The 16,557-nt window shown below is 41.1% G+C and overlaps 1 long non-coding RNA gene across 2 annotated transcripts in view; it reads left to right on the top strand.

Moving 5' to 3' along the window:
* The window catches only part of LOC116054081, a 42,843-nt gene that overhangs the window by 15,796 nt on the left and 10,490 nt on the right, over positions 1-16,557 (top strand). Inside the window, exons 2-3 of one of the 2 annotated variants that reach the window (XR_004105996.2) lie at positions 7,043-7,177; positions 8,280-9,868. This is a non-coding gene — a long non-coding RNA (uncharacterized LOC116054081). Of the gene's footprint in view, positions 1-7,042; positions 7,178-8,279; positions 9,869-16,557 lie in introns of those variants that run through there. The other variant, XR_004105995.2, reaches the window with a different exon arrangement.

Here is a 16,557-nt window from a genome sequence, read left to right as displayed (position 1 = left end):
ATTCAGCTGTATATTCACTATATCCAAACCTGCAAGCTTGGCTTTGGTGTGAGGTGATGTGTTGGATATGCATAATGGCCACTACATATCAGTCTCTGCCTTTTTAATTACACTTACTGTCTCAAATTAACTAGTTTTAATAAATGAATATAATTTGATAACAGGCTATGGACTGAGTGTGCCAGAGGTTTTGATTTCATTCTGTGCAATTTACAACAGTAATGCAAATGGAAATAGTAAATGGGCTAAGCCCTCTCTGTTCTTTATAAAATAGTCCTGGGCTAATGTAGTTATCAAGTGTTAACGCACTTCACTTTACCATAGGCCATTAAATTCTTCAAAGGGAGATTCAAACAGAGCATTCCCTTTATTCTTCTGTGTTCAGGCCTCCTTACTATGTAAAATGCTGGTTCTGTGTTGCCTTCACGGTGATTTGATTTGAGAAGCTAATATACTGAAAGCCTGTTCTTGCTGTTTGTCTCCAGCTACTCATTCTCTCAGCTTTAAAAGCCCAAAGCCTTTATTATTGAAAAGGCCTCTATTTGGTTTTAGGGTCTTACAACATTGGGTACCACATTTTCCTTAGTGAACACAGAATGAAAAGGGTTTGAGTGCTGTCAGTGCCTAAAATAGATTCATTATACAGTATGTGTTTTGCTTCTAAATAGACGGGAAAGACAGAAGGTTATTCATAGAGGTACAGTAAAGTAATCACACTAAAAGCTCTCTGTCTTGCTACAGGTTGCGCATCACAGTCGAACCTATCACTTCCCGTCTGAGTCGTTATATTATATTATAGTCTGTACAAACCATATTGTCGTTGCAGACCTTGTGGACTGTCTGCAAACTGTTTCAAGGCTTGATTATCAACTAGGCAAAGCCGGCAACTGCTCCGAACGCCCAGGTTCACTGTGTCATTTGGTTTGTAGTAGTATAGTAAATCACAATCTTTTATGCACATCTACAGCATGGTATCAACGGAAATGCTAAAGGCCTCATGACGAGTCTTGCATCATCACCTCATCCTGAGGCTAAGCAATCGCTTTTGTTGTGCGATGTCTTCATGTGGAGCATACTGTATACTTAAATTAAAAATATGTATATTTTAATTACCAAAACTAATGGACACACAAGTAGGTAGTACTAGTTCGTTACTGGGTCTCCATGTGAAATATGTCACTTGTAGTGTGTAATGAAAATGCTGAAATCGGCTTATAAAATACCTATCATTTGTAAGTTTTCAACTGTAGAATGTAAAGTCACACTAGGTTGCTAAAACCCCCAAATTGATTTTGTACTGGTCTTGTAAATTAAGCACACTGATAGTGTTAGTAAGTCATATCCATTACATTCATTCTTTGTCCTTGTTGCAGGCTCGCCTGTTGACGTATGTGGTGATATTAATATTGGTGGCCATATCGATTTGGAGGCCTGCACACAGTCATACATACAGCTGTCCGGTGGTGGGCTTACCAATCACCATAAGTCATTGTCTGGCTGGGAACACCAGGGGTGGTGTGAGCACACATCTGAAATAAATCAAAGAGATAAGTCTCTACTACTTAACAAGTTTGTACAGTTCTCACATTATGTATACAATGTCATATTGTTTGGCTGCAGTGTGACTGAGCATTATGGTGATCAGATTTGGTCCAAAGCATCTTACTGTTACAATATGCAGCATTGGTTCTAGAGCTGAGATTGTGCTCTAACTTTTGATATGCAAACATGTTGAAGATCTCTCCACCAGCAATGACATAGACTGGATTTATTAAGACAACATCTGTCTTTACATCTGTTTGAAGTTTTACTGCTCGCTCTATCTGCCTCCTTTGTTGTACCCTTCATGTTCCCTTCTCTCTTTGAAGTTAATGAAGGCTCCTTGGTTACAGTCCATGATTATCATACAGATAGGATCATATCCCATTGATTTTATGCAGATGATCACCTTTTTGTGTACGCAGGGCTGATGGTGGTAGTAATTTACAGAAGAAAATCAATTACCCTTCTCGTCTGCAGGAGTAATTGTTTATTATTTTCCTATTAGACAAACTGTGTTGATCAGTGTTATGGAAAGATTGCCCATGAATACTATCAACATAAACAGATTTGCCTTTGACATTAGAACTAGTTTTCCTTTTAGTGACCTGTACAATGTCAAACCAATGCCACAGGCTGAGGTTTAAGCAGTGTGTGTGTGTGTGTGTGTGTAAAATGGATGCAGTTTTTCTTTGTGGAGAAAAGTCTCAACATTTTAACTTTTTGCAAACCCTCTGTAGGTTTTGAATTTACCTGCAGGTCCACAGATATGTACTCTGTGGAGGTTTGGCCAGATGAAACGATTACATCCAAGATACTAAGCACAGGATCCTGCAACGACACTGTTGTTGTTTCACAAATGCGCTGCTGATGTGAATAGTCAGTGGTTCCCCTGGCCCGTCCGCAGCCTCTCTGCCTGTATCAGCGTGGATTGATCTAGACACAAACTAATCACTATTACTCACTGAAGTAATTGGCCCGGCCCAGATCACAGAGTAGCAACCGATCGACTGATCCGGGGATCAATATTCTGATCAGAAGAGATGGGAGCAGAAAGAAAGGGTTGCAGAGGAAGGAGGAGGGATGTTTTGTAATGTGGCAGATCAATCTGGCTGAACAGCACAGTTTCTGGGTGTGTTCTAGTCCACCTATCACATTCACTGTGCTGCCCATTTTAACTTTGCTACTGAACTAAATTCTCAGGTGGCGTGCTCCTCTGCCTGCCACAAATCTGGATTCAGAAGGGACTTAAGGTCATCACAAATTCTCACACACTTCTTGTCCTTTTTAGTCTCACAAGAGGCAAACACCTGTACACAGTGACACCTTCAACAAGTTACCAATCGACCTAAGATTGAACACTGATAGACCAACACAAACTTCATAGCTTTGGGCAATTTAAAAAAAGGACAGTTAAGTCAATATCTAAAAAAAAAAACCAGGGGATTCCCTGATATTCAAAACATATGAGTAGAGTAACCAGGAGCAGGTAAATGTGACAGGAAACAACAGGCAGACACGCATGGTATTTATTAGCTGTAGTTTCTGTCCCCTCTACTTGCTTCTGGTGATGGTTTAAAGTGAAACCGAAAGCTTGAAACTAAAACAATAACTGTCTTTTTAGAGTAACTCCACTCCTTAAGTCAATCTATAGACGATTGTTAACTTTTAAGATATAAAATTCAATTGATTTATTTTGATGTAGTGCTGATTAGTCGATTAATGGAGAAAATGAATTTACAACAATCTTTATTTCTTCAATATTCTCATCCTGTTTCTCTATATTGTAATTCTATTATGACTCTGTACCTAAGATGCCTCTTGCATGTTTGTCTTTCCTGACAGGGATTTCTTTTCTGTTGCTCCAATTGCCTTGACTCTAATCAAATTTGTATTGAATTAATGATTTGAGTCATTTATCATGCATTTGCAGCTTCCAGCTTCTCAAATGTGAGTGATTTTCCTACCTTAAAATAATTGTGAACTGTTTGTTGAATAAAACAAGCTATTTGAATGGTCTCTGTGACATAAAAATAAACTTTATTATTCATCCCCACTATCGTACAGTACTCTATGTAGTGAAATTTAATCTCTGCATTTAACCAATCCTAAGCATTAGGAGCAGTGGACCGCCACATACAGCGTCCGGGGAGCAACTTGGGGTTCTGTGTCACGTTGGCATGTGGCTGGAGGAGCCAGGGATCGAACCACCAGTCTTGTGGTTGAGGGCAGAGCCGCTTTACCTCTGAGTCACAGCCAACCCCAAATAATGATTATGTGGCATTTTTCACTATTCTTTTACATTTTATAAATACAACGATTAATCAAAAATAATCAAGTGATTAATTTAAGAATGAAAGTAATAATTAGTTACAGCCTTATTTTAAATCTATGACCTCCAGCTATGAAAACACTATAGAAAGGAAAAATGGAGCATACCTGGGATTGGTCTCTAGGTGACATACATTACAGTTGATCTGTTTTACTATTCATAAATGAAAGCAAAGCTCTATAATATTATAGAAATCACAACTGGAAATCCTAACCTGGAATTGTCCATTCCAGCTGATGTGGATTGTGACAGAATTGTGAACAGAAACCCAAAGCACATGTAATGAACTACAGAAACAATACATCTAAACATGCAAATAAAATGCAGAACTTTCTGAGCTCTGTAATCAAACCTGCCTCCTTTACTGCTAAGAGGTGACAGTGCTGACACCTGAGCTGCTGTGCCCGATCCCTCAGATTACACAAAACACTGGGATCACTTTCCTTTCATTCGGCTTCAGCCGTTGCATTCTCCTGCTCATCCTATTTCATGGAAAGAGCAGGTGGTCCTAATTTTTCATGCGTTCAATGTGTTTGCAGCCCTTTCCCCCCACTCTGGCCCCTGTGTATTCCACATCCCACTAAAGCCCATTTCTCTTTCATCCACTCTGGTTGTCTGCTTTTAGGAGGTTCCTGCTCGGCCAGACAGAACACTGAGCACAGTTTCGGAGCGCTGGCCCTTCTCTCAACATTCTCATCTCAGCATCTCCCCCAACGTTGCTCCTGTCTCGCTTTCTTTCTCCTCTTCTCCATCTCCCTCTGCTGCCCTTCTCCCCCCTTTGGTTTCCCTTCTTCCTTTTCCCTTCCATCTCTCTTTCTCTCTCTCTGTGGTTGTTGATTGGGTGTCTGAGTGCTTGTGGCAGCTGTGTGTTGTGTGTAATAGAGCAGAGAGGCTAGTCTGAATACAGCGATGGGAGAATTTGTTTATGTGAGAGATGCATAGATGGAGACAGGTCTCCAGACGCTGCGAGCTCTCTCTTGCTGTCATCCTGCATTCAGGCCCTGACAGGAGATCTGAGATGGCCAAATATGCCAGACGCTCGTCCCAAATCCCAAAGCTGCACCCTACAATCCAACCGATGTGTGTTTGTGTTTATTCAGATTTGACAGAATCATTCTGTGTGTGAATGCATGTGTGCGTGCGTGCATGTGAAGTGTGTGCATGTGTCTCCAGGATAGCATGCTTGATCAGATTCCCCTGCCACAGGCTTGGTCCAGGGTCCATTACCACTGAGCGATAGAGGGGAGAAACTCTACCAGCTATTCTCTTTTTATCCCATCCCAGTGATCTCTTTCTCTTTCTCTGATATGTTAAGTCTGTTCAGTGGGGCAATACTTCAGCTTCCATCGCTTCTCTGAGATGTGTGTCCACCTCAAACAGCTCATTTAACATTTTCATTCCCCTCTGCTTGGTGCACTTGTAGTTGCATTTATATCTGAATGTTTGCGGCAGTTTGTCCAAGTTAGCCTTGTCACTTCAATCTTGCATCTTCAGGGACTCTTTGCTTTGTCTTTGTGTCACTGTGATGTACAACAATGTGTTATTTAAATCAAGTTTTTCAATTGAATAACCTCTGCTTTTTGGTTTACACAGAGGTTTCCTTGACTCTTCCCAAGGCTATAGCAGTACACTGTCTTGCTTGGTGCCGTACTGAGCGTGGCACTCTTTTTCCTAAATGAAAACAAACTAATGTATTGGAATAATATGCTTAGAGGAGAAGACACTAAAACACAATTAATGAAGACTGAATCTGGAGTGGATGGTTGGCTCTACAGCTGTTGTTCCTATTAGAATCCATGCTTCTATCAATGCAGCTTGACTAAAACGCGAAGGCTGCATTCTGAGAGCAACCACAGTCGGCATGTTGTGGCCTTTTAACTGCCTTCAGCAATCACATTTGATGCTCCTTAATTATCCAATACTTTCCCCCCTTCTGCCTTGCTGCCTTCTTTCCGCTCAGCCGCAGAGACGGTGCGTTTGCTTACCGCTCTGCCTAAGTGTTCGCCTGCTTGTAAATTAATCTTGATTCACTTTGCCCTGCCCTGCTGAGTGCTACAAATTACCCTATAGCAACGAAACAGCACAAGTGAAAAAAGCCAAATTGCTGCACTTGATAGGCTGTTGCTCCTGTGCGTTATGCCATTACATTAGGGCTACATAATGAATGCTCTCTTGTGAAAAGTAGTGTGTTGTGGGTTTTTAATTCATCCTGAATAGGAAATGTTTGTGCATCTCCCTCTCACTGTGTGCATGTGTTTCTCTTGCTGGTAAAGAGAAAGAAAGAAAGAAAACCCTAAAAAAAATGTCAGCATCCATCATTCCATTTACAGGAGCTTGACAAAATTAGCTGCCTTTGTGCCATGGTCACACTAATTGGCTGAGGAAGAATAACAGGCTTTTGACACAAACACAAGCAACACATTCACTTACCGCAGCACTTGTCTCTCTGAGGATGTTAATGTGAAAGAGGTTTAGGTTTTAATTCACCAAAACAGAATTGGCTCTGGCTTGAGTGCTTCGTTTTCTACCCTGACTGCTCTTCACAAATTTCCCTGCCGTCTTTTATTGCTTTTAAACCACAGTTTTATGTTCTTTCTTCACTGATGGATGTTCACTCAGTACTTACTTGCTTGTCTGGTGAGATTACGTCCCTTAAGAAGTCAGTCTTTGTTCTGCCATCGTGGCCAAAAGTATTTTTTATTTGCTGTGTTTGATCTCACCATATTAGTCAAATATTCTACTGCATATGAAATAACCTTGACTATTTACAAAGCAAGGACGCTCACTGTGTGTGTGTGTGTGTGTGTGTGTGTGTGTGTAAATCAATGACAGTGAATGGGAGGAACCCCTCTACAAACCCTCATCTTTCATCTTGAATAACCGATATCATAAACAGACGCTACTCATCAATCTCACCTGTGTTCCCAATACAAAGATGGGAGGCAGGCCTATTTCCCTCTGTTTCTGCAGACCTGATGACATTTACTAAATTGCCGTGTGTGTGTGTGTGTGTGTGTGTGTGTGTGTGTTTTTCTGCGTGCATGTGCCTTATGTTTGTGCTTGGCAACATTTGTGCAAACTTGATGCTGTCTGTTTGTATTTCAGTAATATTGTAGATCAATTTGGTTTGATTGGACGGTTTGGTTTTCAGTGATCTTTACCTTTTTTCAGTTGTGTTGGCAGCCCTGCAGCTCCATTACCATCCACAGAGGGGCAGCGCAGCAGTTTGCAGCCACTGTGGACCAGGGAGAGAAAATGAAATAAATGTGGGGATAAATCAGGAAAACCGGCACACATGAAGAAGAGGTAAGGATTGAATTATGTTTAATGATGTCATTACGAGAGGAGTGTACTTTATTATAACAAATGATAAAAGTGTGTTTTAATGAGTAGTCATAAAGACTCAGTGGACAATCTTATTCAATAGGCCTCAGAATTGGCTTGCAAGGGTCCTCAGAGTTGAAAAAGAACAAAGTGACTTTGGGACAATTATTGCATGCCTGTTTATTACTCACCAATTCCATGCCAAAGTGTGTGTATGTGTGTGTGTGACCCAAGGTCATGGTAAACATTGTACATCACTACCTTCAGACCAGTTATAATCCCTGGATAAATAATAAATGGAGTATATAAATCTAATAGCATACACAACATTTACCAAACTAAGACCCTGTGTGTGTGTCTGTGTGTGTGTGTGTGTGTGTGTGTGTGTGTGTGTGTGTGTGTGTGTGTGTGTGTGTGTGCCTTCCATCCTTCCATCTTTAATATTAATATCTCGGATGATACATTACGCACTCATTTTTCACGGAAAAAAAAAGGAAGAAAAGTGGTTGTGATTAAAAGGCTCTTTTTAATGAAACGTTTCAAGTTTAAACGCTGCTCAATGAAGTGTTCTCCAGCCAACTGTTGCTTTCTGAACTAAAACCAAACAAGTTCCCAGCAACTGCAAAACAAAGAGTGCCACAACGATTAGTTGGTAACAATTAAATATCATTATGTCGTAATTAATCTGCACACAATTCATTAAATACTAATTCCATGTGAAAATCGGAAAGAGAAGAAGGCCATCAATACGTTGCTTTAATTAGCATGTGATTGACAGCTTGCTGAAATAGAGTTTTTGTATAGGATGACTTGGCCTGCGCGCGTGTGTGTGTGTGTGTATGTGCAAAGTGGCTCATCTTAAGTGTGTAAAGATAAACTCCCCTCTGTCTGTTGATGGTAATTAAGTTTGCTCCCTGTGGGGTTGCTGGTATGGGCAGGTTGGGGGGAGACGGGTGGGGGGCATGATCTCTGCTAATTGTTGTACATGAGAGCCTGTTTTGGCCCTGATGAGCACTGCGGGGTGTCTGCGTGTATGTGTGCGTGTTCAAGAGGTGTGAAACTGAATGGAGCCATATGACTACAGGTCACACCCAGAGTGTCGTTGCTAGGATACAGCATCTGAAGCATCATGGAGGGGTGGTACCGGGGTACTCCATCTTCAGCCCCCCCACCACCGTGATCCTGCTTCCTCCCCTCTGTCCCCCCCCCCCCCCTGCCACTTCCCCCTGGGGTTTGGCTGAATGGCCTGGGCTGACAGGGGCTGAATGGTTCGGGGTGACAGGGGGGTGGTGTCCTATTTGTCCCTAAATGCTTCTCTATAGACCCCTGATAATAGACTGGCTGCCTGTTCCCCTTCCCCACCCACCCCACCAAACCTCCGCCGCCACCTTGACCCACTCTGTCTCTGTCTCCTTGTCTCATTGTCTCCCTCCTCATCCCCTCTGTCTCGCTTTCCTCCCTATCATGCCTCCTTCTCTTCCTATCTCTTTCTCTGTCTCTCTTTTTCCTTTTTCTTTCTGCTGCTGCACTTCTCCAGGTATAACGGCACTGGGTTAAGTCCTCTGATGTATAAGCATTCTTTGCTGCTTGTTAGATCGTCCGTGTGCTGCGTTCAAGTGTCGGCAGTGTACATGTAGAAGCAGAAGGTCACTGCTTATTACTCACCTCTCCAGCTCCTCAGCATTGTCCAGCAGCTCCGGCTCTGCCAGTGTAAGTAGGAGCTGCTTTTGATGTTGGTCTTTCATGCTTTGTCGGGAGACATAGCTGAGGATACCTTTGATGACTGCAGGCCTGTTAGTCAGGCTGTGTGATAAATGAGAGATCCGACATTAAAAAAAAAAAAAAAAGGCTTTTCCTTAACTTCCTGTGATCAAATAATAAAGCGATGAAACCGTTTCGAGCAGAAGCTTTGAAAAACATACCAAGATCAAGCCTCTCTCTGTGTTCACCACACACTCAAAAGGAAGGCACAAAGAGAGGTCACCAACCTGCATCTGGATCACCCTCTGCTTAGTGGATTCACTTCATCACATGTTTGTGTGCTTTCACAGTGAAAAAAAAAATCTGTTTACTAACTTGAATGTGCATGAGTGCATGCTTGATTTTATATACATCTGTGTCTATGTGGGAGCATGCACGCCTGTGTTAGGGGTCAGGAGTGAAGATGTTACCCTCTGGTCATTCATCACAAGCGTGACACACTCTCCCCTGCGCTCCGGTACGCAGAGGCAATGTTTTATAAAAGAATAACACGTCAGCGGGCACCCGCCGGCCATCCATTACCACCCCGTACAACCTGCAAAGATGTATAATAGACTCACAGATCTCATGCACTCGCTGCGCAACATACTTGTTGTCTGCATATACTTCAACACTCATTGTCCTGCTATTTTTTGTTTTAGAGGTTATTGTAATAACATTTATTGACTATAAAATTCTGCTTCCTTTTGCACTGCGATTGATTTGTCAAAGAAAAGTGCTCTACAAATAAGATTAATATTATTATATTATTATGACTGCGTGAGATTTGTGTTGTAGGTAGAAAGAGGCAGATGATAAAGGGAATGGGTAGGTTTAAGACACAATCCAGAAGCAGAGTTGGTGTATGGGACCTGAGTAGACTGTCAATCATATTGTATTTATGCAAATATACAATATGCCTCCACATTATGATGACATGTTTTTGTATAATATATTATTTAGTGATACTGTACAACGCGTGACAAACGAGTAATCAAACATATCACATAAAAAGATGCTGTATGAAAGGCCAAATCCGTAATTTTTGGACCAAATTTGTTGTGTGTTACACACTGGACATAATTTAAAGGAACAACTCCACATTTCAGGAAATTAGCGTATTTATCTTCCAGCAGTGTTAGATGAGAAGATTGATACCGCTCTCAGACATTGAGAGTGGTATTGATCTTCTCATTTAGCTGTCCTCCAGAAATTGAACAAGGGTATTTCCCAAAATGTCAAACTTTTACCTTAAAGGTTTGAGTTTAAATACACAAACCAACACAGGACAACAACCAAATCTAAGTTTTTATATATATATATATATATATATATATATATATAGTAAATAAGCATTTTATTTGCATGCTTTTTTGACAATCATGTCAGTATTTGAGTTTTGCATCTGATGTAAAACAATTACCAGCCTCACAACTGGTAAAGACTTAGATTTGGTTGTTGTCCTGTGTTGGTTTCTGTATTTAAATACCAATCAATAGATTTAAGTTTGATTGCAGGTTCCAGGCTTTTTCTCTTTTGTTTGCATTTCCATCGTATTTTGTGCTTTTGGGCGCATCAGTATTTTGGAGCTTGTGCTGTGTAAGACAGAACAAGTTGAGGACGTTGTGAGTTATAGAGCTCTTAGACCAGTTTACGAGGACTATTATCTCTCAGTTAGTCTCAGTTTTATGTGCATTTTCTCTGGGCTGGTCTGGAACCATCAATTTAATGCTTTCATAAAGCAAGGTTAGATAGCACTGAATCAAACAGAACACTCACTGACACTCTCCTCTGCTTTAGAGCTAAAGTCACAAAGAGGAGACGAAAGAAGACGACGAGGAGAGGCGATGAAAGATGAAGAGACAGTTTTATGATGTCTTTTTAAAGCCAATTTAGAGCAAAAGTTTAGTTTCCAGCTGCAATAACAATTGGAAATGTAGTCACACAGTGAAACCCAAACAAATATATTTGTCCCTGTCTGTTTGAGTGTCTGTTGCATGGACACTTTATTGTCTGACATGACTCTGTGTTCATGTATCAAACTGTTTTGTGAGGCACCTATTTTCATTGTGCTTGCTGCCTGTTTTATAGCAGGCCGTTCCTTTCATGATGTTGCTCTATCACCTGCTTTTTCCTGTCAGCAGAGACTTTGTCGTTAGTCCAAACATGTACGTACTATTCACTTCAAAAACAATAACAAGCAGAGATCGATATGGGTTGAAATGGGAGTGTATTGCTTGTGGACAAAACTGTTTTTCAAGCAGGCATTCTGTGTGTGTGTGTGTGTGTGTGTGTGTGTGTGTGTGTTCCATCTGCTAGAGTGTGACACCTTAATTTTGAATGCTGTTGGAGACACAGCAGGCCAAGACAACAAATGGATGATGGTAGTGAGGGAAGAGAGGAACGAGTAAAGAAAGAAATGCTAAAGTGACCAAAGTAGCGATTAAGTTGTGCGAGTGTCTAAAGGATGCAGTGCCAGCACTCTCTCTGACAAGGAAGTGGAGATTTACCACCTCTCAGTGGTACCTTACACCCTGACAGAACGGCAATGTGAAAATCCCCCTGACACACACACACACACACACACACACACACACACACACACACACACACACACACACACACACACATAAACACAGATGAACCTGGGTGTGTTGACTGTGTGTGTTGTGACAGGCTGCAGGTTCTTTTGTCTGGCTTTGATGAGTATGTCATTAGCAGAGACCACGAGAGACAAGAGGGCCTCATCAGTATTTAAATAGTCTGACATCTCTGCCACCACATTTCTGCAGGGGCTTCCTGCTCTCCATTCCCACTTTCCCACCTTGTCCTATCTGCCCTTTTAATCCATCTGTCCTTATTTACCTTCCATCCTTGTTCTTCTTCCACCAGGCCACTCTTGTGCTCTGTCAATGTCAAATGTATTCCCTTTCTTATGTTTTGTCTCAGTGTGTGTTGGAATTTGTCACAGAGTGTTACCTGCTGTGCCTGACTACCTGGTGTATAGTATTAGATTATCTTTACTTTGGCTGCGCTGAGTGAGTTTTTGGCTCTAGTGAAATTCAGCATGGAAACAAGCCAAAGGCTAAATCTTAGTTAAAGTTATCCAGAATCCTTCTGGCAATATTCCATGGAAATGATAACCGCTATATCTTTGTAAACTTGGAGGCAGCTCTTGTTGCAGCAGCTGAACACCACTGACAGTAGTCTTGCTCATGCATAAGCTAGTCATCTCAGCAGCGAGTCACTTTGTTCAAAGAAATACTAAAATCTACAGAGAGACAGAAAACAGAGACGGAAAAACACAAGTCAGGACGGGCTTAATTGCGACTCTGATTTGAATAAGGAAGCACCTAACAAAAGGGCCATCGGAGGCAGAGAGATAAAAGGTTTTACCTTTAACAAGCACTGTGCTAAAACAACTCTGAACCTGAAGAGGTGCGCTCTGAAAGGCATGTATAAAGCTCTTTGTAAGTGTCTGCTTATGAGTGGGTGTATGTGTTAGCAGTTGTATGTGTGTTTATATGTGTTTTATGTGTGCATGCCACACACACACACACACACACACACACACACACACACACACACACACACACACACACACACACACACACACACACACACAAACAGGGATGATTTATTCCAAGCACAGGTCAGGTAAATTGAAGCAGGCCTTACAGGTTGGTTTTCAGCTCCAGGTCTAATGAGAGCAGCGTTTCCCGTCTCTCCCAACAATGCGCTCCTGTCTCTTAAGAGCCCTTCCACCCGCCTGCAGCCTAGCCACTCTACATTAGATCTGTGGCCTGCAGCAGCCACTACAGTGAAAGGCCTCAGGCTCTGAAATGGCTGTTTGATTCTCTCCCTGCTTTGCCTCTAAATGAATGATTTATTGGCTGTCAATGAGCAGGCCAAGCGTAATTGACAAAAGCAGCACTGCAGAGCCCCATTCAAGGGGATGTTGTTGTGGATGTTCTCTTTGAGGATCTCCCTGCCTCTGTCTGAAACTGTAATGAAGAGTAAACATCCTTGCTAGTACCAGACCACAGATAGTTGGGCGGCATTAGGATCCGTACAACTTCAAGTTGAATGTTGCCATCTTGTACCTTCAGCTACTAATACAGTTTTCTTAAATGTAATTCACAGTTTGTTAGAGAGAAATTGTTGAGGGAAATGATACACATTTTCATGATATTGAGGTAGTGTTGCTTTTAAATTGGCACCAGTTATGTAAATTAAAACTATGAAAAAAGCTGGATTTACTGACCCACAGTTGCAGGATGGTCTAGGCTATCAGACACACCAATTCCTTCTGCTAGCACACAACTTCAATCAATTTACGCCGCTGAGTAACCTACCACACTTGCACTGTGACTGGAGTGGACGCAGGCGGCAATGGAGACGTGTTATTTAAAATCCCCATTGCTTTTGTTCCCGTAAAAGGGGACATTAACACCCGCTCGTCCTTTGGCACTCTGCTTGTCATCCAAACGGCTAATTTCTCCAGATCCCTCTAATCCCCCAGGAGGGACAGCAGGGCTCGGGGCCAGCAGGGATGAGGGCCTCAGAGGCCAGCCGCAACAATGGAGAGTCGATGGGTGCTTTTAGAATTGACGTTCTAAAACGTGCCTTTGTTTGCATCGTGCTCCCTGGTGTCCCGCCTTTCAGCAGTTCTAATGATAAGTGACAGGCCATTAATTGAAGCTCTTTAGGAAGCCATCATCAGACACACGTCTGATCCTTCTCCTCTGAGACCAGTACAACAGTATTGCAGGATGGTAGATGAGAAAATTGTGGGGTTAGGTTGCTTAATCGGTTTGATTTTATTGGTGCTTTTAAGTCGCTGGTTTCTCACAAAAACAAAGGATTAGGATATTATTGGCTGGACAATATTTTTTATTTCTCTTTAGAGCTTTAGCTCAACCCACTGCTTCTTGTGATTCTTTTGAGTGGACAAATATGGGTCATTTTAATGTCTTTATTTAAAACATGTACGCTGCATGTTGAATGATTTTAGATAACTTATTGTCACAAACGTAGGAGTCAATAATGATTCACTACAGTTTTTATTAGTTTTCTGTGCTTTTGTGTTAATTTCTTTTTTCTTTGTTAACCGGAGAAAATAAATTACAATGCAAATGGTAAAAAGCAAAAAGTATTTTCTTATTTTTGCTCCAATGCATTTTAAAAACCTTACAAGAAACAAATAGAACGATAAATAGTAGAGATGTAAATACTCACTTATTCTGCATAGCAGCCCAGTGTCTACATAAAAAACTATCTCCTGTTTCATAGTCTTTACTCCAATCATAATATATTGCATTTATAAAGCACAGTGTGCCGCCGTCAACTGTTTTTATTTTGTTTCCAATGTGTGCTTCCACTATGAGCTTTAGTCTTCCACTTCTCAACATGACATTCTCCAGCATAAAACAAACACCAGGAGTTTCATGCTGCAGCGGTGGCCGGCCATAATAGAGAATTGCTTCCACTGCTGATGTACGGATGAAAAGAAAATCATAATATGGGCTTACTGAGCTCTTTGTAAGAAAAAAGTAGAGGAATATTACAATGCAATTGTCCACATAGAATGATATAAACATATATTTAAACGCACAACAGGTATCAGGAATTATTCTAGGACTGGGATTGGGTGCATAACTAAAAGATGATTTATGTCAACTGCTTGTTTGTCACCTGTGGTCTGTTAGACAAACTCAGCTATGCAATTGAATGTTGTCAATTTGTGCTTCAATGAACAGTAAAACAATAAAATAAAATATGTGGAAAAGTTAAAAGTACTGAAATTACCCACTAAAGATGTTTTCACAATAATACATTTGCATAATTTTGATAAATTAAATCAAGTTGTTTTGCTCTAGAAATAAAGAAGAGCAATTGTCTTTGCTTTCTGATTTATAACCATTATATGTAAACTGTACGTGGATTTGTTTAAGTGGAAATAGAGTTAAAAATAAAATAAACACACCCCTTATAAAAAGTGGTGATCTTTTTATAAACAACAAAATACTTCATGAAGGACACTGTCATCTCACCAGTGATCATGTCATAATCTACAAGGTCAAAACCGTCACTGGCCACAATAAATAGCCCAAATAATCTCAACTCCAGAACTGAAACCTGCATTGAATTTATTTCTACATCCCCAAGTCCAGTCATCCAGCTACAGTTCATTCCCCTCCAACCAATTTACCATCTGTGCAGCTCTCCATCTTCTCCCTAAAACAGGGAAGGAAACAATTGTCGCTGTTTGGGTTTTAGGGGCTAAATGATGTTGCTAATCACCCGCTTTTAGTGGGGCTGATTTATGGAAGGGACATAAATTGTTATAGGCTGACTTATATGTGTGTGTATGTATGTGTGTGTGTGTGTGTGTGTGTGTGTGTGTGTGTGTGTGTGTGTGTGTGTGTGTGTGTGTGTGTCTGTTTGGGTAGGTGTCGGTGAGGCAGCCTGTGGGATAGGCTAAATAGTCCTATTATTTATCGTCTCAGAGCGGCCTCTCTGAACGGAAGAGCGGCTCTCCAAATTGAAATATAGCTGAGTTTACCCTTCTGATTACCGCAGTAGTTTACTCCCAGCGCCCAAGGAGATCATTAAACAATGGCTGCTACTAGCAACTCAGCACCCCATTATGGCCCTGGATAAATGCTCCCAGTGTGCCTCACAGGCATCATATTTTCCCCAAAAAACTACATCAGTTATTTCCTCAACCCAGGCTGGCATCAAAACAGCAATTGCGTATTCACTGATATGGATTTCTACGAGAAGGATTCATTGTTTTCTAGATGAGAAAAGGCACTCAAAATCCCAGCTAATGGATAAAGCCATTTTGAGAGTAAACTGGCCAGCTAATGTTGTGACAAGCAATGTAATTGGTTCAAAATTCTAACAAGATGATTAAAATAATATAATGGATTATGAACAAACATTCAGCACACATGAGTGCCTTACTGTCCTTATTATTGTTCAACTGAATTAGCTTAATTGCTGATATTGTACTGAGCCACCAAGACAAGATACTTAACGTGAAAGCAGCAAGCAAAGTAAAAGCAAAGTTCCAAAAATCAAAAGAAGTTTTTTTTTTGTTGTTTTATTTAGTTATTGTAAAGCTTTTTTTGAGGGGGGGGGTTTAAGGTTGTCAGAGAGAAATATGAGCATCTAACGAGTTAAGAGAGCCACTGATGGCAGCAGTATCATGTGAGAAAAATTGGTTATCTCAGTGGAACCATGTCTCATTCTATCGCAGCCATCACCATCACCCAGCATTTCCACAATGACCTTTGCAGGCGTGATGTTGGTCAGGGTTGCAGGCTGAGTCCTTCACACGCTGCTGCTCTGATTACTGCAACATCTGTAACATAAACAGTAGAGCAGGACATCAGGACAGCAAACCTAACAGCCATGACAATGAAGTGACAGTGTCAGCTCAAGACAAGATGACAATGATGTTTCTGTCTCCAGTGTGTTGATTATGCACTGTACAGTGTGTCTCATAGAGCTAGAGGCTGTTCTGGATAAATAGGGAATGATGCTCCGGGATACTTCATGGCATCTTTTTATGTCACAAAATTAAACTTTGACCTATGATTACTTCTATGATTAAC

This window comes from Sander lucioperca, chromosome 2 (assembly GCF_008315115.2).
Source record: "Sander lucioperca isolate FBNREF2018 chromosome 2, SLUC_FBN_1.2, whole genome shotgun sequence".
In the NCBI taxonomy this organism is placed as follows: Eukaryota; Metazoa; Chordata; class Actinopteri; order Perciformes; family Percidae; genus Sander; species Sander lucioperca.
This window is presented reverse-complemented; position numbering and strand designations above follow the sequence as displayed.